We start from the raw sequence: 26907 nt of genomic DNA, 5'->3' as shown, positions 1-26907 counted from the left end.
CATAAAAACTGTAATGGTATTAGTCCTCTTATAAAAATCTTATACCAAATATGTATTCCCATATAAAATGGCCATTAAAATTTCAAAGGGATTTTTCAATCAACATTCTGAAGTATAATTCTTACTATAAAGCTTCTCATCCATCTCATTGATTTCCAAGTATAATCTCATCTAAACAAGGATTCTGGGAGTTCTTTCCAAATATGTGGCAGAAAAGAACAGATAATGTATGTGAACACAAAATACCATTCAAAACTTATCCTTTTGAGGGGGCAAAATGCAGTTTGTGAAGATAGCATGATTTTGTGCTAAAAATGTGTTTTTGTTTTGTTTTTTACGGCATGAGGATATGCAACTTTGGCATTCTAAAATGTTCCAAGAAAGAGTGGACTGTATCTGTAGAGTGTAATAAAAACACTTTTCTGGAACCATATTTCATTGCTATGTTCATATTCAATTCGTGTGTAATTTTCCCCACATATATATGCCTCCACATACTTATAGTAGACTTGGCACTGTGGTCCAAAACATTCCTCATGCAAAATGGAATAATTTTTGAAGGATATTTTAGGAAGATCCACTTTGTAAAAATTGTTGTTAAGACTCCTATGCAAGACATAGAGTTGAATCTTTTGGGTACAGATGAGGAAGTTAAAGATGTGAGAATGTGGCTCATATTTATTATTCGTGTTGAAATGGGAGGGTTTCTTTGTATGGGCTTATTTGTGCACCTATTGTATAATTGCAAGTGTTTCTTGGTTTTTATTCAGAAATTGTGAGCAAGAATGAATTCAACATTAATTTGGGAAGGATAGTTTAGAATCTGTAGACTCAGGAAAACCTGAGTGTACAGAGTGATTATAATTATGTATGTACGGCAGTGACTCATTTTCCTGTCACGTGTTACCTTAGCCCTCATTTTTCTTACACTTTATTCTACTTCAAAACTCCACCGCCCTTGTTGGAAATGCCATTTCCAACATATTGTCTTGTGAGGAATTTTGTGGCATTGGTTCACCCGTTGTCCTCTATCTCAAAAATTTTTGATTCCTCTTCTTTGCCCTAATCACATTAAAGTTTATATAGTCCATAGGCTACCAAATTCAAATATAAAGACAAGAAGGGGGAAACCCTATGAAAAATAAAGGAAAAAGGCAAGTAAAAAGAATCAGTTTTACATAGTATTTTTTGTTTGTTTGTTTGTATTTTTTGGATCCAGTCGAGGGGCCTGAACTCTGGGCCTGGGCACTGTCCCTCAGCTCTTCAGCTCAAGGCTAGCGCTGTACCACTTGAGCCACAGCGCCTCTTCTGGCTTTTTTCTTTTTGCTTATGTGGTGCTGGGGAATTGAACCCAGGGCCTCATGCATGCAAGGAAAGTGCTCTACCACTGAGCCACCTTCCCAGCCCCTACATAATATTTTTTTTAATTACCAACCATGATAAACCTCATGTTTCATGGGCTTTTTTTTACCCTAATTTTTCTTACCCTAATCTTCTTGTTCAGATATACATAGCAATTTAGCTCTTGCAATCCTCTTTGGATGACCTGGATACATAACAATTTTAAATGCCAGTACAAAGGAAAAAATTGTGACTCTTCATAAGGTAAGTTAAATATAAGCAGGTTAAATGCAGTAAGACAAAAACAATATTCAATAAATAGTGTTGTAATACTCAATAAATTCGTATAAAAGCTGAAAGTTAGATTATACATCACCCTGTATCAGAACATGTTCCTAATGAGTCAGACCTCGAGGTTAAACAAATCACTCAGAATGGAAGAAATAGAGAGATACTAGGTCTCGTATAACAGATTGAAACTTTCTCATTGCAAATGCACTAATGCATCAAGTCAAAGAAACGTTAGACCAACTATATTTCTTGAACCTGAACAGATTCTTTATAACAAAGGACATAACTAAGTAGGTAAATAAAAAGCCAAAAGACTGGGAGAAGATCTTCACTAGCCAAGAAAGATAAAAAGGGTCTTAGAGCTGAAATATAATCAAAATTCAACAAGTCAAATATCCCCCCCAAAAAAACCTGAACAATAACCCCACTCTATGAAAAGAAGTTAAATATTTAAAGAGAGACTTCACTGATGGCTAATTGACAATGGCCAAAGGACATATGAAGAAATGCTCAATGTGTCTGACAATAAAACCAAGCCAAATAAAGTCAACACTGAAATTCCACCACATTCCATTAGAATGGCAAAGTGAATGAGAGTAGATTATTGGATCAGAAAATGTGGGGTATAAACACAATGGAATTCTTTTTTTTTTCTTTTTTTCTTTTTTTTTTTTTTTCCTTATGTGGTGCTGAGGAATCGAACCCAGGGCCTCCGGCATGCAAAGCAAGTTCTCTACCACTGAGCCACCTTCCCAGCTCCTAAACACAATGGAGTTCTATTTTCTATTAGAAATAATGGGGCATAGTGCCATTTGTAAGGAAATGGAGAAACTTAAATATATAACATAAAGTAAAGGGGCTAGAACCAAACAAAGAGGCTCCATGGTATCTCTTATTTCTAAGAAATGGTATATGTTCATTTTAATCCTAGCAGAGGATTACAATAGCTTAATAGTAATATACATATGACCATACAATATTAGCTAAACAAAATAAACTGAAATACAAAATCAGTTGGTTTCTCTTTCTTGATTTTTAAAAATGTTCTATGTGAAGGTATTTTTCTGTACTTGCCTTTTTCCTTTATTTTCCTATGCTTTCTACAATGTTGTCACTGTATTTGATTTTGGTACACACTGTATTCCATGTAAGTTAATGAGAATTAGGCATGGGATGGGCAACTACCAAATCTGAGAAATAGGATAATGGGTGAACAATACAAGAACAATTCCAACAAAACTACATGTTGGGAATAAACATTACACCTGCTGGGAGAGGTTAGAGATTTTAAGCCAAAAAACAATAAAAGTGAATGATGGGTAAAAACATGATGAGACAAATACTCATTTATTGCTTACATATATAATTCAAACCCCTCTGTACATTACCATGACAAGATTCCATTAGGAAGAAGAGTATTGATGCATACACTCTTCTCAATTCTCATAAGTTTACATGTAGATACTAAAGTCGATGGGTTTGTATTACATAAACATACACGTGAAAATAGTTCTGATTTTTTGACGTTCCTAAAAGCGCACAGGTTTCCCTAGGTTACCAGGTTTCAAAGCAACATTGACAAATTAATGTTGTAATCGTTTTTGTTCAAATATTTGTGTAGGAATCCAAAGAGTCATTTGAAATTGCAAACCAGGACGTCCTGGTGCTCAAATATGCTCCGATGAAACCATCACTTTTTTACACGTATCGTAAATGTAAGCAAGACTCTCCTATGTGAAACTTCCTCATCTGTAGTCAAATACTTCAACTCTTTTGATTACATAGGAATCTAACCAGCAATAAATATTATTTGGCAAGGGAGATCTTCCTAAAATATACTCGAAGGATTATTCTACTTAGCAATAGGAATGTTGTGGACGAGGAATGTCAAATGAACTAAAAATTGGTGGAGGATACATAAATATTTGTGACAATTTATACACAAGTCGAAAAAAACATTCATTCGATATCGTTTCATGAACTGATCTTGGTTACAATCCATAATTACAGATTAATCTTCCCAGAACATTTTAGTAATATAGCGGAAAAATTCTTAAACGATATACAGATTCTCTGTACAAAATATGTCCTCCAAAACTAATAAATGTCGGTTGTTTATACTCCTGCAAGAATCTATTTTTTCCCTTTCACAGACAATGGGAAGAAGTTACAGATTTCTTCTGCACATTAGATGACACATGAAAAATATGGAGATGATTCAAAATCTTGTGTCTTGAGAAATACGTTGCAAAATTAGGTGGTTTAAAAAATCTGTAAAATTTTCCTACCCCTTCTTTTTGGAACACAGAAATTAATGGGGAATTTGTAGTAGGAACCACATATTATTTTAGTTTTCTTATATTTTTATTATATTCTAGATTGCTGATAAGTGAAATGGAACATATTTTTCCCAGACAAATGTAACTATTGTGAGGGGTCAACCTACATTTAGAATTTAAGAAACAGTCCTTTCCTCAGATTGCTTTCTTCATCCAACAACCTAGGCCTCCTAAGTCATTAGCACTTGGCTAAATCCAAGGTGTTCCTGAAAGACTCGCTTATAGCTTGTTTGCCCTTCAATCCCACATGGTTTTTGATTGAAAATCTCCAATTAGGCACAATTATTCATTGTGTAAAATAGTCAAGATTCTTGATTCCCACTAAGATCAGAAAAAAGCTGATTCTTTTATAGCTGCCTTGACAATTCTTTGTAACTCATGTCCCAGTCATTGCAGGACAAACAGGGATATAACTTTTGCATTCTCAGGAGAGACTTAATTCCAAATTCCATGTTGGCATCTCAATATTCCCAAAGATTACTTTGTACATTGTTAAATATCTACTGTCAGTAAGATGTTCATGGAAGACTCTTGATAGTACATGCACATTGTTAAGAATCAACGTATATATAAGAAAAGGCCATTAATATCACACATTCTGCCTCACATTGAAACTTGTAATGAGATTGAGATGTTTTTGAAGGAAAATTTTGAATTAATAGATTCTGAACTTCTGCAAAGCTCTCTATACAATTCCTGCAAAATTGTCATCTCATCATAAGGCAGTGAGTAATTTGAAACACTTCTGCCAAACACTATGCTTTCTAGACCTTCCATGTTACACAGAAATATTGCAAATGCTTCCCTTTTGTCTTTTTTTTGTCTGTCTTGGAGTTTGTACTGTGAACTTGGGTATTGTCTCTGCACACTTTAGCTCAAGCTTGAACTCTGCCCCTTGAGAGAGACCACCATTTTCAGTTTTCTGGTGGTCATTTAAAGAAAAACTCTCATGGACTTACTGCACATGCTGGCTTTGAACCTTGTCCTCAGATCTCACATTCCTGAGTACTTAGGCTTACAGGCCTGAGCCACTGGCGCTCAGCTGTTCTTACACTTCTCTAATAATATACCATAGTAGTAACTTAAAATTTATGCACAGGTATTTAAACAACATCAAAGAAATTTCACAGCATCTCCGAAGAGAAAATTTGCAATGAAGTGTTCCAGTCCACTTTGATGTTGCTTCCGCCTGAAGATGAAATCTAGATATAAATGAGGAAGGAAAAGGAATTTTATCAGAGACATGTAGATGTAAAATCAATAACCATATTCACAAAATATTGAAGATAGTGTAGGAAAATCATCTTTCATTTGGACAGCATTAATTTAAGTGAGATTACATTGATAGCCAGTGTTTTTCATTTTTAACCATTGTATTATGAGAAAAGATATACCTCTAAAAGGGTGCTAAAATTTACCTCTTTGTAATAAGATTAGACACAGTTTCTACACTATATTTACCATCTACAAAGTGAAATATATTTCTCATCTAATAGTCCCTTTCTGAAGACACTTACGTTGTAAACAATTACTTTTATTCAAGACTGGACAAAACTCGTTAATTCACAACAGTCACTATTCCTCACACTCCCCACATATATCCTTCTAATCTTCATTTAGAAATGAATTCAATACATGCATCAGAAAGAATGACATCACCCCATTTGTTAGGAAATGGAAAGACTTAGAAAAATAATTATGTATTAAGTGAAGTAAGCCTGGCCCAAAGAAACATGGGTCCCATGGTTTCCCTTATTTACAATAAATTGTATAAATCGAGGAGAGGCAGAAAAGTCCAAAAGCTATGTACATATCACCATACAAGAAGATGATAAATGAAATGAATCCCTAGATAGGGACACAACTTGTTTCTACTTTCTTGCTATTGTTTCTAATAATTCTAAATTGTTCTAGGTGATTTATTTGTTTCTCTTGTATGTTCTTCCCCTCAAGTTATAACCCCTGTTTTCACTGTATTTGATTACAGTGCCCTGCATCTTTTATATACATTTTTCTAATTTGTGTAGGGAAGAGATATAACAAATGCTGGAACAGGATACTGGTTGATGCATTGTATCAATGAGATGTATAAGACATTATATTGAAAAGCAACTTTAAATTTAGGGGTGTGGGGGAGCTGAGGAAGCGGGGAGGCAAGGGATTTAGTGGAAAAACAAAGGAGGAGGTGATAATGCTCGACAGGAAATGTGCTCATTAGCTTACTCATGTAATTGTAACGCATCTGTACACTATTTTTACAATAATTTTTTTAAAGGAACTGAAGTAGTTTCTGCTGCCTCTTAGTCCAGTGGAAGAGCATCTTAAGTATTGGATAAATGACATGATAGTGATAAAACCTTCTGCATATGAGTACATGTCTTCAGTAGATGATCAAGAAATTTGAGGGGTCACTATGAAGTAGTCTTCTATTGCCCTATATGCACACAGTTTTAGGTCTAATTTATAATATATGAATTTCAGATTTACTGTTCTTATGAAAACTGCCATAAAAATAAAACCTGCACTGGCAATTAGTGCACCAATCAAATCAGACAGAAGGGTAGATACATCAAATAGATATAAGCAGTGCGATCTTTTTGTATGTGAGTTCGAAAGTGTAGGAAAGCCACTGCATGTACAATTCTACTTAACAATAGCAGAGTTCTCAGAAATTCTAAAAGGGAAAAAATAGAGCATGCTGTGCGACCTTTGTTTTTATTATTTGTACCTGCAGGGGAGCATTGACTTGCTTAGATATTGACTTGGTTAGATGATATTCAATAAACTGAGTAATCATGACAAAGATATTATGGTTCTATCAATGATATAGTAAATGTAGCCCCATCCTGAAGGCATACTGCAAGCAAGTGACCACTGCTGCTGTTGTGACACCTACTCATCTACTTCCCAATAAAAAAATGGAAAACTAAAGTAGCTTCTTATATTAAACTCCGTTATCCTAGGAGAAAGGACATTGCTATGTTACCAAGTGTTGATTACACGAGCAGGGAAATAATCATCAAAGATTGCAAAGGTCTAAAGGGGCTATGTTATTGTAGGACTTGTGCTAGAAATGAAGCTTAAGGTTTCCTGCTCTACTTGGCTGTTTACATTGACACACATAGATAGGTTCGATTTATTTTCAATCTCCTAGTGTGTTCTAGCTAATATTTTTCACTACCGTCTCATACATTAAAAAAAACATACTTGGTCTTAAGGATCTTGAAAGTCAGTGGCTTGGTTTCTCACAGGATCAGTGTCCTATTCTATTCCCTATATTTTTCTGTAACGCCAAGCAACTAACGACATAATTAAAATGTTTTCTCCCTGTGGAAGTACATTTGAAAGCTTTGAAAGTGAGTCTAAATATTCCCTCACTTTCCCCTCATTTACACATTAATTCTGTCATAAGGACTTGATAAGTCAGACTTCCTGCTGTTATTCAAATTTCTAGACTGTGCTATACTTTGGGTAAACGACATGATACTGGTAAAGGGACCTTCATAGATCTACTGGTCCACAGTGTGTGATTCAGAATTTTGTGGAGTAAGTTTCAATTTTTTAATGCTGTAATACACAATCTAGAAACAAACTTCAGTCATCAAATTATAAAATGTTCAATTTCTCTATATGAGAAAATTGGTTTCAGAGAATCATGTTGACATTTCTGCAAATTTGGCTGTGTCCTCTCATTGTTCACCATGGAGTTCCATGGAATTAAACCAATAAGCATATGCTATGTTCAATGGAACAAAAGTTTAAAAATGAAAGTATATTTAAGCTTCATTTCTAGTACAAGTCCTACAATAACATAGCCCCTTTAGACCTTTACAATCTTTGATGATTATTTCCCTGCTCGTGTAATCAACACTTGGTAACATGGCAATGTCCTTTCTCCTAGGATGACAGAGTTTAATATAAAAAGCTACTTTAGTTTTCCATTTTTTTATTGGGAAAATACTGTACAGATGGGTTACTATTACATGAGCAAGGTAATGGTACATTTCTTATTAAGCATTGTTGCCTCCTCCTTTGTTTTCCATTCCATCCTTCCCATCTCCCTTCTGCTCCTTGCTAGCCCCCGACCACCACCCCCCATCCCAGGGGCCAAAGATGCAAAGTTCATTTTTTGACATAAAATCTTGTACAACAATCTCATTTTTGCAGTGGTTCCACCTGTATCCTATTTAAACAATTTGTTTCATGCATAAATCTCTCTTTAAATAATGATAATACCTTTATCTTCCATGTTCATGCATTGAATATTTTGCTCTATAATTTTATCCTTACAAGTGTAAATCTTTAAATCCTATCATCCTATCACTTGATGTCTCGCAATTCTAACCAAAGTGAACAAAAAATTTCTAAAAGAGGCATTTTTAAAATTTTCTTCTTGAAGCTTTACAACTATTTGTAATTACTTTTTAGTTCGCTGTTTCATGGTAATAGTTTAGTTTCTTCAATACACCTGTTTATATCTTTCCCAAAGTAACATAGGACAGCAAAGTGCCTGAACTCAAGCCTCATCTAGCATCTAAAATGAATATCTGTATCTTACATAGCAATTATGGTTGGGTATATTGTAGCGCCAAAATTTGGGAACACAATGAAATACTGTCACAACAGGCAACTGAAATGCAGTTTTCATCAGGATCTCATGTACCTGGGTGAGAAGAAAATAAACAAACTATATAAAATGTCTAACAAGTGTGCTGTTCTCAATAAACTTCTTCCTTCCTAATGATCAGCACCTTTTTGTGCTGACCCCTTATTCTCTAATTAAAGACAAACAATCCATGTGGGGTGATGACCACTATCACCAGAAGATTTTAAATGCAATGAGTATAACAAAAATTCTTCTCATTCTTGGTTGAACAATTTCTATTTTCAAGAGGGAATATCTACATATTCCTACATTTTAAACTCTTTACACTTTTCAAATTTACTCATCAACTCAATGGGAATGTCCAAGTAAACATGGAAATATTGTTCTGGTTTTCTCTGATCAATCCTTATATCCTATTAGAATCAATGAAATATTGTTCATATATTTTTGAAAAAATTACTCTGTATTTTAAATAAATGTCTATACTTTACTATATAAAAGATACACAAAATTGTATTGAGTGAAGAATATTCACATGATCATGATCACCTTACAGATGTATACTATTTATAATTTTGTAGTGTGAGAAAAAGATTCTAAGTGGAACTATATCATAGAAACAAAGGGAGGAAACTCCTGGTGACTCGTTGAGGAAGACACTGTCTGAGAATTGCTCTTCATTTTCTCATTTGACAATTATAAACTTTTCATGGATCAATAAGTTGAACAGAGCACCTAATTATTTGAATATATTTGCCAGTGTCATTTTCTAATTTAATGTACCTTTAGATCTACCCATTCATAATCAGGTTATTTATTTCCAAACTAGAGAAATACAGTTGATATTATTTTATTTTTAAATAAATGCCCAGCATGTATATAAGACTTAATTGAATTTGTCAAAATACACCCATTTGAACATTTAACCCATGATTTTAACCTGATTTTCATTGACTCAACTGCAATTTAAATAACTATATGCTGAATGGAATCAGAGGAATCTTTTTTTTTTATTTTCTCTACTAAGTCTATCCAATTTAGTATGAATATATATGATTTTATATGTAAGTACACAGATAATTATTCTTAAATAGTTGTTGAAGACACAAACACCAGCGGATATTTCTGACTTGGTTAAAATCATATATTTCAACTTAGCAAGAATATTTTATTATATTAGGAATTGTTAAGAAAATTATCAAAATGTATGCATGCTTTGCTTTATGGTAAACACTATTCCATTCATTTTATTAAGTTTTGCCCATGAAGAGGATGCTTCCTTTTCTGTGTACTTCTTACACTATGAAACACCAAATTAGGATATTTGATAACTCAATGTAATTTCTCATGTTCCATACAGAGAGTTGCACAGTGGCGGTGGTATGATACTTTTCAAATCATGTTCTTTGTACATAAATAATCTAATGTTCAAAATGATGAGAGCAATCAAGTATTTTTTTCGTAATGGTTGTGTATACACTGTCCAATTAGACAATGAACTACTGTGAAACCCAGCCACAACCTAAATCCAAATTCCTTCAATGGAAAAATTGTCAAAAGTCAGCATCAGTCGTCATTGGACTGTGTTGCTTCAAGTATATGCACAAATCTATTAGTTCTAAATCTTACAATAGCTCAAATGTAATTAAAGTGTATCGTCTTTTGTTATTTTTCAGTGTTCATTCGTATTAATTGGTCTTCTATAGTTGAATGAGTTTGGTGTAAATCATTCAAGGCACAGGAAGATGTGAGGAATGAATGAAATATTTTTGAGGCTGCGATTCCTTCATGGAGCAACTTGTGTTAGTAACATGATGCATATTCTATTCATTTTTTTAAAATTTATATCCTCACTAGCATTTGATTATGTTTTAACATTATTTTTATTGTTATTATAAAAGTGATGGACAGGGATGTTACAGTTATATAATTCAGGTAATGATTGCATTACTCTTTGGACAATGTCACCCCTCTAGGCATTTTTTTAATTGTCAAAATACCGTTTCAATTACATGGGCAAGATAACGAGTATATTTCTTATCAAGCATTTTTGCCTCCGCCTTTGTTTCCCCTTCACTTCCCCTTCTCATACCCTCCTCTCTCCTCACCCGATTCACCTTCCTCCCACAAAAGTTGTACATCTCATTGTTGCAATGGGTCCACTTGTATCCCTATTTAAATGATTTGTTGTTTCCCTTCCCTTCCACAAATTATACTAACATCAAATACAGTGAAAGCAGGGTTTTTAATGGGAGAGAGACATAAAAGCAACAAACAAATCATCTTATAAATATGTTAGAAACATTAGCATGAAAGACAAAAAAACATTCTTTTGTTGCTGTGTATGTCCCATTAATCATTCTCTCAGTGTGAATTTTTGGTGGGGCAATGTGTGTTTCTTGTGTTTGTGTGTGTGTGTGTGTGTGTGTGTGTGTGTGTGTGTATAACTAAATTGCTTTAATCAGACACTAGGTTGTGAAATCAAACTAAAATAGGTGAACAGCATAATTGATCATTTGGTAAAATTGTTATATGTTGGACTCAAGAATAAATTTTTTAGGCTGGGAAAGTGGCTTAATTTTAGAGTTTTTGCCAAGCATGCATGAGGCTCTGGGCTTGATTGCGTAGCACCACAATAGGTGAAAATATAGGAAGTCGTGTTGTGGCTCAACTCATAGAGAGCTAGCCTTGAGCTGAAGTATTGAAGGACAGTGCCGAGGCCCAGAGTTCAGGCGCAACGACAGACAAAATAATTAGATTTTTATAAGAAGAAAAAAGCTGACAAATTCGAGCAATAAGTAGCAGTCTTTTGTAACATCTTCCTCATTACCATAATCGACACCAACCCATTTGACCTCTAATAACTAAACATTTCAAGAAATAGTATATGCAATATCCCAAAGGGGACTGTTCTACCAGTGTTTGCTTCGGACCTTAGCTTTATTAATTAATTATAGCAATATTCATAGTCATTTTGGCATGTTTATTGTGTCCTAGTATGTGATTCTTTGGGTTCATGCAAAGAAATAGGATTGCTGATTTATAGAGGAGCTCTGTTTTTAATATATTAGGAACCTTCAGAATTCTTTCCAAGGTTGTTGAACCTGTCTACATTAATACAACAGACTAGCAGCATTTCCATTTGGTCACATATGTGCCGCTCGGATATGATTTCCTTTTTTTTAAAACAGGAATCACTACGAATCTTAGTGTAGTTTTCATTTACATTCTTTTATTCCTGAAAGTTGTTTCAAATTTGTAGTCAAACTTGATGTTAATGCAAGGAAGTTCCTTTGCTTTATATTAGCAAACTTGTAGGGTAGGAGGGATGCATTTGCTACCTGAGATAGCTAATATCTAACCATTACTATTAGAAACATCGATTCTTTTTGCCTTAGTAGGTATTTGTATATTACTAGCCACATTCAAGAAAAACAGATGATCATAACAGGTAGGATAATAGATTAAAACCTTAAAAGAGACATCACTAATATGAAACATACTAAATTAAATACAAGTTACATCAAAGAGGATAAAGAAGTTAAGGTTACATTCACAAAACTCAACTGTGAGGAAAGAATAATTATTAGCCATTGTATTCAAAACAGTACACTTGAATTTTGGGTTGAACAAATATCTTACCAAATTTAAAGAAAATAATCCAAAGAGACTTGAAGATGTGTCACTATAGTAATGTGTCTTACAACCATAAAACAAACTCATATTTCTTATCAGATTTCATGTATAGAACTTCATGGTGATTGAAACTTCAGAGCTTCTGCATGGCAAAGGACATAGAGAGCAAGATCAATAGAAGGCCCACAGATAGTGAGATGCTCTTTACTAGCCATTCAATGGACAACGGTCTCATATCTAAATATACTTAGAACTCAAGAAACTAAATACTCCAACAACAAGTCCTCAAAGAAACAACTGTCTTACCAAAGTCGTTGAACAAAGTTACATTCCAACAACAATGCAGTAGGGTTCCCTTCTGTCCACATCCCCTCCAGCATCTGTTGTTATTATACATCTTGATTATAGCCATTCTAACTGGGGTGAGGTGGAATCTCAGTGTTGTTTTGATTTGCATATCTTTTATGGCTAGAGAGGTTGAGCAGTTCTTCATGTGTCTATTGGCCATCCTTCTTTCCTCTTCGGAGAAGTTTCTCTCTAAATCTTTAGCCCACTTATTTATTGGGCAGTTGTTTCGAAAGTAGTATGGAGGATCCTCAACAGACTACACATAGAGCTCCCCTATTACTGAGAAATCCCACTTTTGAGCATTTACCCACATGATCACAAACAAGATCATATTAATCTACCAGCATACCTATGTTTATTGCAGCATTATTTATCATAGCTAACACAGGGAACCAACACAGATGCCCCTCAGAAGATGAAGGGATCAAGAAAATGTGGTATATATAATACACAATGGAATTCTATGTCTCCATCAGAAGGAATGACATTGTTCCATTTATTAGGAAATGGAAAGACTTGGAAAAGATTATATGAAGGGAAGCAAGCCAGGCCCAAATAAACAAAGGTCCTCTGGTTTCCCTTATTTGCAATATTGTATATCTCTGAGATAAGCAGAAAAGGTCAGATAAGTTGATGTTAGTTGAAATGAACCCCAAGATAAGTATTCAATATTATTCTCTTTCTTGCGATTTTTCTAAAATATTTATAAGATGATTTTTATGTTGCTTTGTATGTGCCTCCCCCACAGTATGAACCCCGCTTTCATTATATTTGATATTGGTGTAATTTGTGAAGGGGAAGGGCAAAAGCAAACCGTTTAAATAGGAATAGAGGTGGACCCATTGCAGCAATGAGATGTACAAGTCGTTATGTTGAAATAAGAACTTTATGAGTTTGACGGTTGGGGGGAGGTCAGAGGGTAATGGGAAGGGCTGGAAAGTTGAAACAAAGGAGGAGGCAACAATGCTTGATGAGAAATGTAGTCATTACCTTGCCCATGTAATTGTTACCCATGTGTACGGTATTTTCATAATAAAAATTAAAAAGAAAGGAAGAAAGAAAGAAAAAGAAAGAAAGAAAGAAAGGAAGAAAGCAAGCAAGCAAGCAAGCAAGCAAGCAAGCAAGCAAGCAAGAAAGAAAGAAAGAAAGAAAGAAAGAAAAAAAGAAAGAAAGAAAGGATGGAAGGAAGGAAGGAAGAAAGAAAGAAAGGAAGAAAGCAAGCAAGCAAGCAAGCAAGCAAGCAAGCAAGCAAGAAAGAAAGAAAGAAAGAAAGAAAGAAAGAAAGAAAGAAAGAAAGAAAGAAAGAAAGAAAGAAAGAAAGAAAGAAAGAAAGAAAGAAAGAATGGCATGGTCAATAAGTAGGCCAAAGACTTAAAGAGAAACTTCACTGAAGTAGAAATTAGAAAGGCCAATATACATATAAAGAAATGCACAACTTCACTAGCCATAAAAGAAGTGCAAATCGAAACAACATTGAGATCCACCTCACCCCGTTTAGAATGAGTATAATTTTAAAAAAATAATCTGGAGGGGATGTGGAAAAAAGGGAACCCTACTTTATTGTTGGTGGGAATGTAAACTTGTTCAACCACTTTGAAAAGTAATATGGAGTTTCCTGAAAAGATTGCAAATAGAGATCCTCTATGACCCATCAATTCCACTTTTGGTAATTTACTTAAATGATCACAAACAAGACCGTATTATGCCTATCACAAAACTGTATATATCATAGAATTATTTACCATAACTTATATATGCAACAAAGCCAGAAGCCACTCGGCAAATGAATGGATAGAGAAAATGTGGCATATATATATATATATATATATATATATATATATATATATATGTATATATATACATATATATATATATGTATATATATATATACATATATATATATACTTATATGAATTCTATGCCTTCATCAGAAAGAATGACCACCCCATTAGTTAGAAAATGGAAAGACTTGGAAAAAATTATATTTAGTAAAGTAAACCAGGCCTAAAGAAGCACAGGTCCCATCGTATCCTTTATTTGGAATAACTAGTATAAAGTTAGGACAAGCAAAAAAGTCAGAAGCTAAATAAATAAATAAACATATTTATACATATATATGTGAATATATGTATACATATATAAATGTTAAAAGAAATGAACACGAAGATAGACACTTTTTTTGTTTATTTTCCGTGCTATTGTTTTTAATGTATTTAAAATGTAATATGTGTTTTTTGTTTCTTTGGTATGTTCCCCCCCAACACAGACAAATGGTATATATCCTGTTTTCACTGTATTTCATTCCAGTGTCCTGCCTCTTGTATATACATTTTTCTAATTTTGGAAGGGGAAGCGAAAAAACAGAATACTTAAATAGGTATACAGGTTGACCCAATGTAACAAGGAGATTTCCAGGGCTCTATGTTGAAAATGAACTTTACAAATTCGGTGGGGGGAATGGATGGGGAGGTGGGGAATGAAGCGATGGTAGGGAAAAACAAAGGAGGGGGCAATAATGCGTGATAAAATGTACTCATTATCTTACTCATGTAACTGTAACCTCTTCGTACAATACTTTTACAATAAAAAGATATATAAAAATAAATTCATGCTAATGATAAACACAATATTTTTGATGTACAGTGGAGTTATTTACATTTCAGTTTTGGCCAACGATATTAAATATTACTGCATGCACCTATTGGTTATTTTTATTTCATACCCAGAAGAATCTCTTGGATAATCTAGACAACATATTAATGAATTTGGGTTTTTTTAGATTTTTATTTTAAAAATACTGTACAGAGGAGTTACAGTTACATGACAGAGTAATGTGTACATTTCCTATTAAGCATTGATCTTGCTATCTTGCTTCATTTGTTTTTACCCTACCATTACTTCCCTCCCACATCCACAAATAACCCCCCCATCTACCCTCCTCCCTCCCACCTCCAGCCTAAATTGTAAAGATTGTTTTTCAACATTCTTGTACACCTCATTCTTAGAATGTACAAACTTGTAGCTGTATTTAAAAATTTTGTTTTTTCCCCTTCCCCTCTCCAAATCAAAGAAGATGCAGGACACCAACATTAAACACAGTGAAAACATGGGTTAAACTGTGGGAGAGGAACATAAAAAATCACATGGTACATTGCAACGTGTTAGAAACACTACCAAGTATGAAAAAAAAACCCAAAAACATTTGTGTCCCTATCTTGGGGTTCAATTCACTTAACATCATTTTATCTTGTCAAATGTATATAGCTTTTGAACTTTTTTGCGTGTCCCAGACATATACTAGTAATAGCAAATAAGAGGAACCATGGGACATATGTTTATTTGAGCCTGGCTTACTTCACTTAATATAATTTTCCAATGCCTTTCGATTTCCTAACAAATGCTTTCTGATGGAGGAATATAATTCCATTGTGTGTGTGTATACATTAGATAGATAGATAGACAGGCAGACAGACAGACAGACAGACAGACAGACAGACAGACAGACAGACAGATAGCTAGATAGATAGCTAGATAGATACATAGATAGATAGATAGATAGATAGATAGATAGATAGATAGATAGATAGATAGATAGATAGATAGATAGATAGATAGATAGATAGATAGATAGGTAGATAGATAGATAGATAGATAGATAGATAGATAGATAGATAGATAGATAGATAGATAGATAGATAGATAGATTAGATAGATAGATAGATAGATAGATAGATAGATAGATATACAACATTTTCCTGATCCTTTCATCTACAGAGGAGGATCTGTGTTGGTTTCATTTCTTATCTATGGTAAATAATGCTGCATTAAATTTGTTCTTGTAGGATTAGAATCGTCTTGTTTGTGATCATTTGCTGGGTTATAGGGCAGCTTATGTGGATTCTTTTTAGGATCCTCCATACTGCTTTCAAAAGTGGTTGAAAAAGTTTACACTCCCACCAACAATACAGTAGGGTTTCCTTTTGCCACAACCCTTTCGGCATTTGTTGTTACTAGAGTTCTTGATTATAGCCATTCCAACTGGGGTGAGGTGGAGTTTCAATGTTGTTTTGATTTGAATTTATATTATGGCTATGGAGGTTGAACATTTTTTCATGTGTCTACTGGTCATTCTTATTTCCTCTTCAGAGAAATTTCTCTTATGTCTTTAGCCCATTTATTTATGAGGCAGTTCTCTCTTTGAGGATTCGTGAATTTATTATTGAGGAAATTTAATTTTATGAACTCTGTCGCCCTTGCATACAATTAGAGTTGAATAGATTGTCTCCCAAATGGTGGTATTCGTACTCGTATTTATCTTGCTACCTCTGACTATTGCGATGCAAAAGTTCTCCAGTTGAATGCACACACACACACACACACACACACACACACACACACACACACACAAACACACATATGTGTGTGTGAAAATACAATACAGAGGGGTTACAATAACATAAGCAAGGTATTATCAAGCATTGCTGCTTTCTCCTTTTGTTTCCCCTTTCCATCCCTTTCCTCCCCTCTGCCCCCCTCAAAGTTGTAAAGTTTGTTTTCCAACATAACGTCTTGTACATCTCATTGTTACAATGGGTTCCCTGTTTAAATAATTTGTTTTTTCCCTTCCCCTCCTCAACTAATAAAGTATTAGTTCAGCTAGGAATTCCTATTGTATACTGAAGAGCTTTAGGGAGCAGGGATTCATTCTCTCATTCCTAATTTTTGTGGAAATGTATTTTCCTTTCAACATTTAGTGTAAGGGAACAGTCAGATTGTCATAGGCAGTCTTTATTATATTGAGGAATATTCCATTGGTTTCTATTTTCTCCATAGTTGTCATAATAATGTGGCATGGGATCATAACAAATGCCTTTGTACAGCTATATGCATGATCTTGTGATTCGTGTGCTACTTCCAACTGATGTACTGAATTACATGGATTTGCTTGCATATATTGAAGCAACTTTCCCCTCTGGCATGATTACCCTTTGGCCAGAGTTCATGGGTTATATCAGTTCTTCATATCAGCTCTCCCAAAGTTTATTGAGAAAGTTTGCACTGAAATTTAAGCAAGAAATGTTTCTACAGTTCTTTTATTAATGAATCCATATCAGGTTTTTGGTTAAGCAGTATGCTGGCATCATACAGCAAGTTCATTGTGAACATTCACTGTTTCATGAAAGATTTTAAGAGGATTATAGTGGGTTGTCCTTTGAAGGACTTCCAGAAATAACTTGTAAACACTTTTTGTCCAGTGTTTTATTTTACTGGCTTTTCCCAATATTCTCTTATCCTCTTCTGTATCTTGACTCTGTCATGAGGATAAATATCTCATCTCTGGTTTCACTCATTTGGGTACATTCTCTCTCTCTGTCACTCTTCTCTCACACTCTCTCATCTCTCAGATTTGCTAAGGGTTTATCAGTTTTGTTAATTTTTTTCAGTCTTTGTTATGGTTTTGACAATTGTCGTTTTTAATTTCACTTTAATTATCATAACTTCTATCCATGTATTCCTGTGGTGTATTTATTTCCTCTTCCAGGTCTATTTAGTTAAAACCAGAGAAGTTGAGGAAATAGAAACAAGGATCATTCTAAAATTTATTTTGATGTCTGGTCAGTAAACCTTACTAAGTTTTTCTAAACAGACAGTAAGCCAACGTTCTACAGAAGAGCTGTGACCTTCCAAATCATGCAGTTTCATTTCTTTTGCATGACTCGCTGAACAGTGCTGCAATTCTCCAATTGGTACATTAACTAATTGACAGATTTTTCTAAATTCATGATATAGGAATTTCAAAATTGTTTGGTCATAGAAATTCCTGGAATATATCCTGTCATAGTACAAAACAAGGTATTCATATTTCTCCATTAAGAAGGTTTCTGAAAATTGAAATAGAGTTCCATTGTCAACATTTTAACTTCTATGAATTCAAAATACACTCAATGTTTTTGATGAAAATTCTCTGCAGTTAACACTCATAAAATTCCTTGCAATTTCTCAATCATGGGAAGAAAGAAAGATATAGAAAGAATAGTGGCCTCAAACTGACAAGTCCTCTTACCTAGTAGAACACATTCACAATAGGCTTTCAGATTTTATTGGCTACTTTTCAATTCTGTAACATTCTTTTCTATTCTGGATGAAGGAGTTACATATTGTAGTTAAAAGAATGTAGCTCAATATTTTAGATGTGTTCCTAGAGTTTCATGAAAATATACAAAGAATGCCACATATTTTATATACATCAATGAGTGATATTATTTTTGATTACTATTACATCTTAATATGGCTTCAGAAAAATGCAACTCAATCATCTGCCTTAATAACTCTAAAAAATTTTGACATCATTTCACACGAAAAAGTATGGTTAAAAAGAGAACTACAGGAATCCCATGAAAGGGAGGAAGCTAATCAAAGAGTAATACAGGAATTGAGCGAGCAGGAAGAGAATACACAATGATCCCTAAAGGCATTCATGGAATCCATTAACAAAGAGCTGAAGGAAGTCAGGGAGACCACAAAGGGAATGCTGAATGGAACCCAACAGAAGGAATGGGAGTCCAAGGATACCATAACCAATCAACTAAGTGATTTGAGAATAAACACTGAACACCAAATTAAGGAAGTAAAGAAGTTCATACAAGCTCTAAAACAAAGCTTCAAAAAAGAATTTGAAGCCATCAAAGCTGACCAATTAGAAGGAAAAGAGATAAAAAATAAAGTAGAAAGTCTTGAGAGCAGGTTAGACCATGCAGAAGATCGAATCTCAGGGATTGAATACAGCCTACATATTATAGAGAAAGAACATACAACCATCCAAGACAAGACCAAGAAATATGATAGGTCTATCCAACACTTGGAAGACACCATCAGAAGGCCCAATCTAAGGATAATGGGTGTAGAGGAGCACCTAGAAACAGAAGTTAATGGTCTAGGAAATTTGTTTAACAGGATCCTAGCAGAGAACTTCCCAAACATACAAAAAGATAGGCCTATTCAGATACAAGAAGCTTTTAGAACTCCAAATAGACCAGACCAGAATAGGACATCCCACCTTCACATTGTAATCCACACAGGATCAACTCAGACCAAGGGAAAGATCCTTAAAGTTTTCAAGGAGAAAAGATTAATCACCTATAAAGTGAAACCAATTAGAATCACCTCAGATTTTTCAGCAGAGACAATCAAAGCAAGAAGAGCCTGCCCTAAAAACAAAAAACTACGAACTAAGAATACTGTACCCAGCTAAACTCTCCTTCATAACTGAAGGCCAAATAAAAGCCTTCCATAGCAAAGAAAAATGGAAAAAATACAGCTCCAGCAAACCAGCCCTACAAAGATTCTTAAAGATGTCCTACACATAGAAAACCAACAAGACCGCAATGAAGGCCAGGAAACTGCACCCAAACTGAGAAACCAAGAACCATAGAAAGAACCCAGTTTTCGCAGCCCCCAAGAAAGTGGATAACATGGCAGGAACTCCCAAATACCTCTCAGTCCTATCTCTTAACGTTAACGGACTGAACTCTCCAATTAAGCGACATAGACTGTATAGTTGGATTAAAAAACAAGACCCTTCTATCTGCTGCCTTCAGGAGTCACATCTTGCCTGTAAAAACAAACACATTTTCAATGTTAAAGGCTGGAACAAAATCTACCAAACAAACGGCCCCCATAAACAGGTGGGAGTTGCAATCCTAATATCAGGTAAAATAGACTTCAAATTAAAATTCGGGAGAAGAGATAAAGAAGGTCGCTACATACTAAGTAAGGGATCTCTCCTTCAGGAGGATATTACAATTCTAAATATCTACTCACCAAACAATGGAGCACACAAATTTATCTAAGAAACACTACATTCCCTCAAATCACATATAGATTAAAAGACATTAATTATTGGGGATTTTAACACACCACTCTCCCCACTAGATAGATCAACTCGGCAAAAACTCAACAGAGAAACCGCAGATCTAAACAGCTGCATAGATCAACTAGACTTAACAGACATTTACCGAACATTTCACCCAGCAGCATCAGAATACACGTTTTTCTCAGCAGCACATGGAACATTTTCTAAAATAGACCAAATTTTAGACCACAAAGCAAACTTTTCTAAAATCAGAAACATTGAACTTATACCTTGCATTCTCTACGACCACAAGGGAATAAATAAATCAGAACTCAACACAAAAAGCAACCAAAGATAGTCCAGTATCACATGGAGGCTGAACAACAAATTGCTGAATCACTAGTGGGTCATCGAAGAGATTAGAAAGGAAATTCAAATGTTCATGCTATTCAACAAAAATGAACACACAAATTAATAGCTCCTCTGGTAAACAGCAAAGGCAGTACTCAGAGGCAAGTTTATAGCTCTGAGCTCCTACATCAACAAATTGGGAGAGATCTGAAACCAACAATTTAATGGCACATCTAAACCTCCTTGAAAAAGACCACCAAGATAAACCCCAATCCAGTAGACAGAAAGAAATAATTAAAATTAAATCAGAATTAAATGAATTAGAATCCAAAAAATCTATAGAAAGAAAAAACAAAAAAAAGAGTTGGTTCTTCAAAAAAATTAAGAAATTGACAGAACCTTATCAAATCTTATCAGAAAAAGAAGAGAACACACCCAAATAAATAAACTCAGAGATGAGAATGGAAACATCACCACAGAAACAACCAAGATTCAGAACATTATAAGGAAGTACTTCTCAAAACTTTATGATAATAACTTTGAGAACTTGACAGAAATGGACCTTTTCCTAGCAAATATTGACATGCCAAAACTAAACCAAGATGAGTTAAACCTTCTTAACAGGCCCATATCTAGCATTGAAATAGAAACAGCAATAAGAGACCTCCCAGCTAAGAAAAGTCCAGGACCAGATGATTTTACAGCGGAATTTTACAAGGCCTTCAAAGCAGAGCTCACACCAATACTCCTCCAACTCTTCAATGATATTGAAAGAAAAAGTTCACTACTGAACACATTCTATGAAGTCATCATAACCCTCATCCCAAAACCAGGTAGGGACTCATCAAAGAAAGAGATCTATAGACCCATTTCTTTGATGAACATTGATGCAAAATTTCTCAACAAAATTTTGGCCAATCGACTTCAACAATTCATGTGAGAAGTCATCCACCACAATCAAACAGGATTCATTTCAGGGATGCAAAGCTGGTTCAAAATACGCAAATCAATTAATATTATTCATCACATCAACAGGAGCAAGAATAAGAACCACATGGTTATATCAATCGATGCAGAAAAAGCATTCGACAAGATCCAACACCCTTTCTGATGTAGGTTTTGGAAAAATTAGGAATCCATGGAACATTCCTCAATACAATAAAGGCTGTGTATGACAGTACTACAGCCAACATTATACTTAATGGTGAAAAAATAAAGCCATTTCCTCTTAACTCAGGAACAAGACAAGGATGTCCACTCTCTCCACTTCTCTTCAGTCTAGTATTAGAAGACCTAGCTACAGCAATAAGACAAGATGCAGACATAAAGGGGATCCAAATAGGGAAAGACGAAATAAAACTCTCCCTCTTTGCAGATAACATGATCTTGTATTTAAAGAATACCATAGATTCCACTCCAAAATTACTCAAGCTGATTCAAAGTAGGAGGGTATAAAATTAACCAACCAAAATCAATGGCTTTTCTGAATGCCAACAATGAGAAACTTGTGGCTGAAATTAGGAAAGCAACTCTACTTGTTATATCTCCTCAAAAAATAAAATACATAGGAATTTACTTAAACAAAGAAGTGAAGGGCCTCTATGATGAAAACTTTAAAATCTTGAAAAAGGAAATCAAAACAGAACATAGAAAATTCAAAACCTCCCATGCTCCTGGATTGGAAAGATTAACATCGTGAAAATGGCAATACTTCCCAAGGCTATCTACAAATTCAACGCAATACCTATCAAAATTCCACCCTCATTCTTCAAGGAAATAGAAGAGGCAATCCAAAAATTCATATGGAACAATAAAAGACCCCGAATAGAAAAACGCTCCTCAATGGAAAGAACACTGATGGAGGAATATCAATACCAAATTTCAAACTCTACTATAAAGCCATAGTAATCAAAACAGCTTGGTATTGGCATAAGAACAGACCTCAGGACCAATGGAATAGAATTGAAAATCCAGAAATGAACCTACAGACCTATAGCCATCTAATCTTCGATAAGGGAGCTAAAACAATAGAATGGAAGAAAGACAGCCTCTTCAGTAAATGGTCCTGGCAAAATTGGTTAACTACATGTAGAAAACTAAAGCTAGATCCTTACATATCACCCTGCACTAGAATCAATTCCAAATGGATCAAAGACCTTGAAGTCAAAGAAGACACTCTGAAAACATTACAGGATGGAATAGGAGAAACCCTAGGTCTCCTTGGCTCAGGCCGAAATTTTCTGAATAGAGATCCGGAAACACAACAAATCAAAGAAAGGTTGTACAAATGGGATTGCAAGAAGTTGCAGAGTTTCTGCATAGCAATGGACATAGCTAGCAAGATCAATAGAAAGCCCACGGATTGGGAGAAGATCTTCACTAGCCATACAACAGACAATGGTCTCATATCTAAAATATACTTGGAACTCAAAAAATTAAATCCCCCAACAACAAATCTTCAAAGAAACAACTGCCCAATAAATAATGGGCTAAAGACTGAAAGACAATCTTCTCTGAAGAGGAAAGAAGGATGGCCAGTAGTCACATGCAGAAATGCTCAACATCCGTAGCCATAAATGAAATGCAAATCCAAACAACATTGAGACACCAGCTCACTCCAGTTAGAATGGCAAAAATCAAGAACTCTAACAACAACAGATTCTGGAGGGGATGTGTACAGAAGGGAACCTTACTTCATTGTTGGTGGGAATGTAAACTTGTTCAACCACTTTGGAAAGCAGTATGGAGGTTCCTGAAATACTTCACTTAGTGCTTCCCTATGACCCAGCAATCCCACTTTTGGGCATTTACCCAAATGTTTACAAACAAGACCACCGGAAAGCTACCAGCACAACTATATTTATTGCAGCATTATTTACCATAGCTAAGATATGGAACCAGCCCCGATGCCCCTCAGTAGACGAATGGATCAAGAAAATGTGGTATATATACAGAATGGAATTCTATGCCTCCATCAGAAAGAATGGCATTTCCCCACTTGTTAGGAAATGGAAAAACTTGGAAAAAATTATATTAAGTGAAGTAAGCCAGACCCAAAGGATCGTAGGTCCCATGGTTTCCCTTATTTGCAATATCTAGTATATGTATGAGTCAAGCGGAAAAGGTCAGATAATGTGATGTTAGGAAAATGAACACTTAGATATGTATTTTAATGTTTTTTTTTCCTTTCATGCATTTGCTTCTAATGCATTTATAAGATTATCTCTTTGTAGCTTTGTATGTCCCTCCCCCACAGTATAACCCCTGCTTTCACTATATTTGATATCGGTATAACTTGTAGAAGAGATGGGAAAAACAAGTCGTTTAAGGATACAGGTGGACCTGTTGCAACAATGAGAAGTACAAGTTGTCATATTGAAAACGAGCTTTACAATGTTGGTGCAGGGAGGGGGTGAGGCGAGGAGGATTGGGTGAGGGGTTGGGGGTGAGAAATAAAAAATAAGAAAAAAAGTATGGTTAAGTATATCAGAGTATTGATTGATACCCACTCAAGTATATAATTAATTCCAAGATAAAAATTATGATGAGCAATAAAATGATGTAAGGTATTGAGAGCACACGTTTACTTCTTGAAGTAAATTAGGTCTTTATTGGAAAGAACAATGACATATATGCAGTATGAAATATGTAAACAACATTATATGGTGGCCATTTTCATCCAGGCAGTGTCATGATTTTTCTTTTTTCCCTTTCTCTTCCAGCCACATTCGAGAATTTGAGGCTTTCAAGTATCATCCGGAGTATTTAAAACTTAGGGTCCTATTGTTCTATGTCACACAGTTGATTGGCGACTTTCATGAAAAGACCAGTATTCAGATTGTCTGTCTCCACACTCACTTTAGGATTCCAAACTATACTCGTCAAGCTTATTTTGTATTTTTTTTTGCTGTGATAAATGCTATAACATAACCGTAAAATTTCTTCCAATTTTATTTCTAGACAAAAGTGGAAGAGAATAAAGTGGTGTTGTGCATGCATAAGCAATAAATAATCCATGGAAAGGTGTAATATCTGCTTGGAGAATCGTGGAAAATAGAGAAAATTCAAACAAGTCACATGTCTCCTAAAAATAGCAGTTTCCATGAAATTCAATATAGAAAAGAATAGTGACCATAATTTACACCTTGTCAGTTTGTTTTATGTTTCAGTTGACTGAAGCACAAGTTGATCTGAGAGTCCTGAGGTCATGAAAAGGAAATGACCAGTCTTTTCCCTATCACAATGAAAAAGTCAATTCTCAAGGATATAGTCAAAAAGGTTACAATTGTTTGTAAAAACAAAACAATGGGGATGTTTTCTTCCTTCTTTTTGGAGGATCCTGCTTTACTTAATCCGACTTATTTTAGGTGATATTAACGAAAATGTATCACTTGTGCACCTTCCAAATACTATTTCCACAGGTCATTTGGCTCGTAGTTGTTTCTACATTATCAAATAATGATATCTTTCTATTTCAACTTTCCCATGTGTGGTTTGATGGCAGTTGCTAAAAATTGCAGGTTTTGTCCTACGTGCAGCAGAACCACAATGCTTCTGTTTGTATCAGTTTAGAAAATTGCCTTTGAAACTTGTATAAATGGAAATATCACTAATATTCATGTTACAGTTTTAAAAACAAGACGATATTCATATTTCTTCTCTTGTGTAGTTCAGTCACATCACTTGCATATTAAGAAGTTTGCTACCATTTAAAAGAGCAGTCCAAAAACAGCTTTTGATTGTCCCAATTCCCAAATTTTACTTTTCCTTCAGTTAACAGTCACCATTAAGATATTCTTGTGTGAGGAACTCAGGTGTCTCATGTCTGTAATTCTAGCTAATCAGGAGGCTGAGACCTCAGGATACTGGTGCAAAGCAAGCTTGGGCAGGAAAGACCCTGAGGCTTTTATCTCCAATAAACCACCCCGAAATCAGGAAGTGGCACAGTGGCTCAAGTTGTAGAGAGAAAACCTTGAGCTGAAGATCTGAGGGACAGCATTCTTGCCCAGACTTTATGCCCAATGACAGGCAAACAAACAAACAAACCAACAAACAACAAAAACAAATAAAACCAAAAAAACGATAGTTTTGTATCTGAGTCCTTGTGGTTCATGCCTCCAATCCTAACATACTCAGGAGGATGAAGGCTCAAAGCCACCAGAGCAGGAGAGTATATTAGAGTCTTATTTTGAATGAAACAGCAGAACACAGGAAGCATCACATTGGTTCAAAATAATAGAATGTTGGACTAAATAAAAAGACCTTAGAGATATGAAAGGGCCCTGAGGTCAGGCGCAATGACCTATATAAAAGCCTATATGTTATGTATTAGAATGTGCCAGTTGCAAAAAGAGGAAATTTTAAAAAATGACATTAGTGCTAATGGCTATTACACATCAGTAAACATTTCACAAAAGTTTCACACAATTTGAAATATAATTGTGAATTGTTTTCTTCTTTCATTTATTATCAAGAAAAGTTCCAAAAATATCGATAATACAGTATAGGCCTGCAAAGTTATAAGGACTAACTGCCACTACATATCTTTATTTGATACCTATATTGAATATTTTATCTGTTATGCATCAGTAGCTGTGAGAAAACCTAGTGTGTGTGTGTGTGTGTGTGTGTTAGCATTATATTAGAAATTGACATGATTATCCCTTCACATTACTTCTTTAATTTTTTGAGAAAATTTTAAATCAAAATGTATTAGATCATTTAACTCCATGTCACATTCTTTTTTCTTTCTACCTTTTTTTTTTGTTTGGTGGTGGGCTTTGAACTCTGGGCTAGGGTGCTGTCCTTGCACTCTTCAGCTCAAAGCAAGTGCTTTCTCACTTGAGCCACAATGCCACTTGTGCTTTTCTAGTGGTTTGTTGGAAATAAGAGTCACACAGTAAGTTCTGCCTGGACTGGCTTTGAACATTGATACTCAGTTCTCAGCCTCCTTAGTAGCTATGATTACAGGCATGACCCACCAGAGTCCTGCTCCATGTCACATTTTAAGGTCCAGGATTTACATTGTTTTAAAATATGTTACAAGTTGTAAAATATTTTCTAAGAAACCTTTCTTAAGATTATTTATATTTGAAAGAAATTACTTCAGTCCTTGCTGGGTAAACTTCATTAAGGAGACACCC

This window comes from Dipodomys merriami, unplaced genomic scaffold, assembly GCF_024711535.1.
Source record: "Dipodomys merriami isolate MVZ:Mamm:240054 unplaced genomic scaffold, mDipMer1.0.p SCAF_18, whole genome shotgun sequence".
NCBI lineage: Eukaryota > Metazoa > Chordata > Mammalia > Rodentia > Heteromyidae > Dipodomys > Dipodomys merriami.
Note: the sequence above shows the minus strand (reverse complement) of the source record.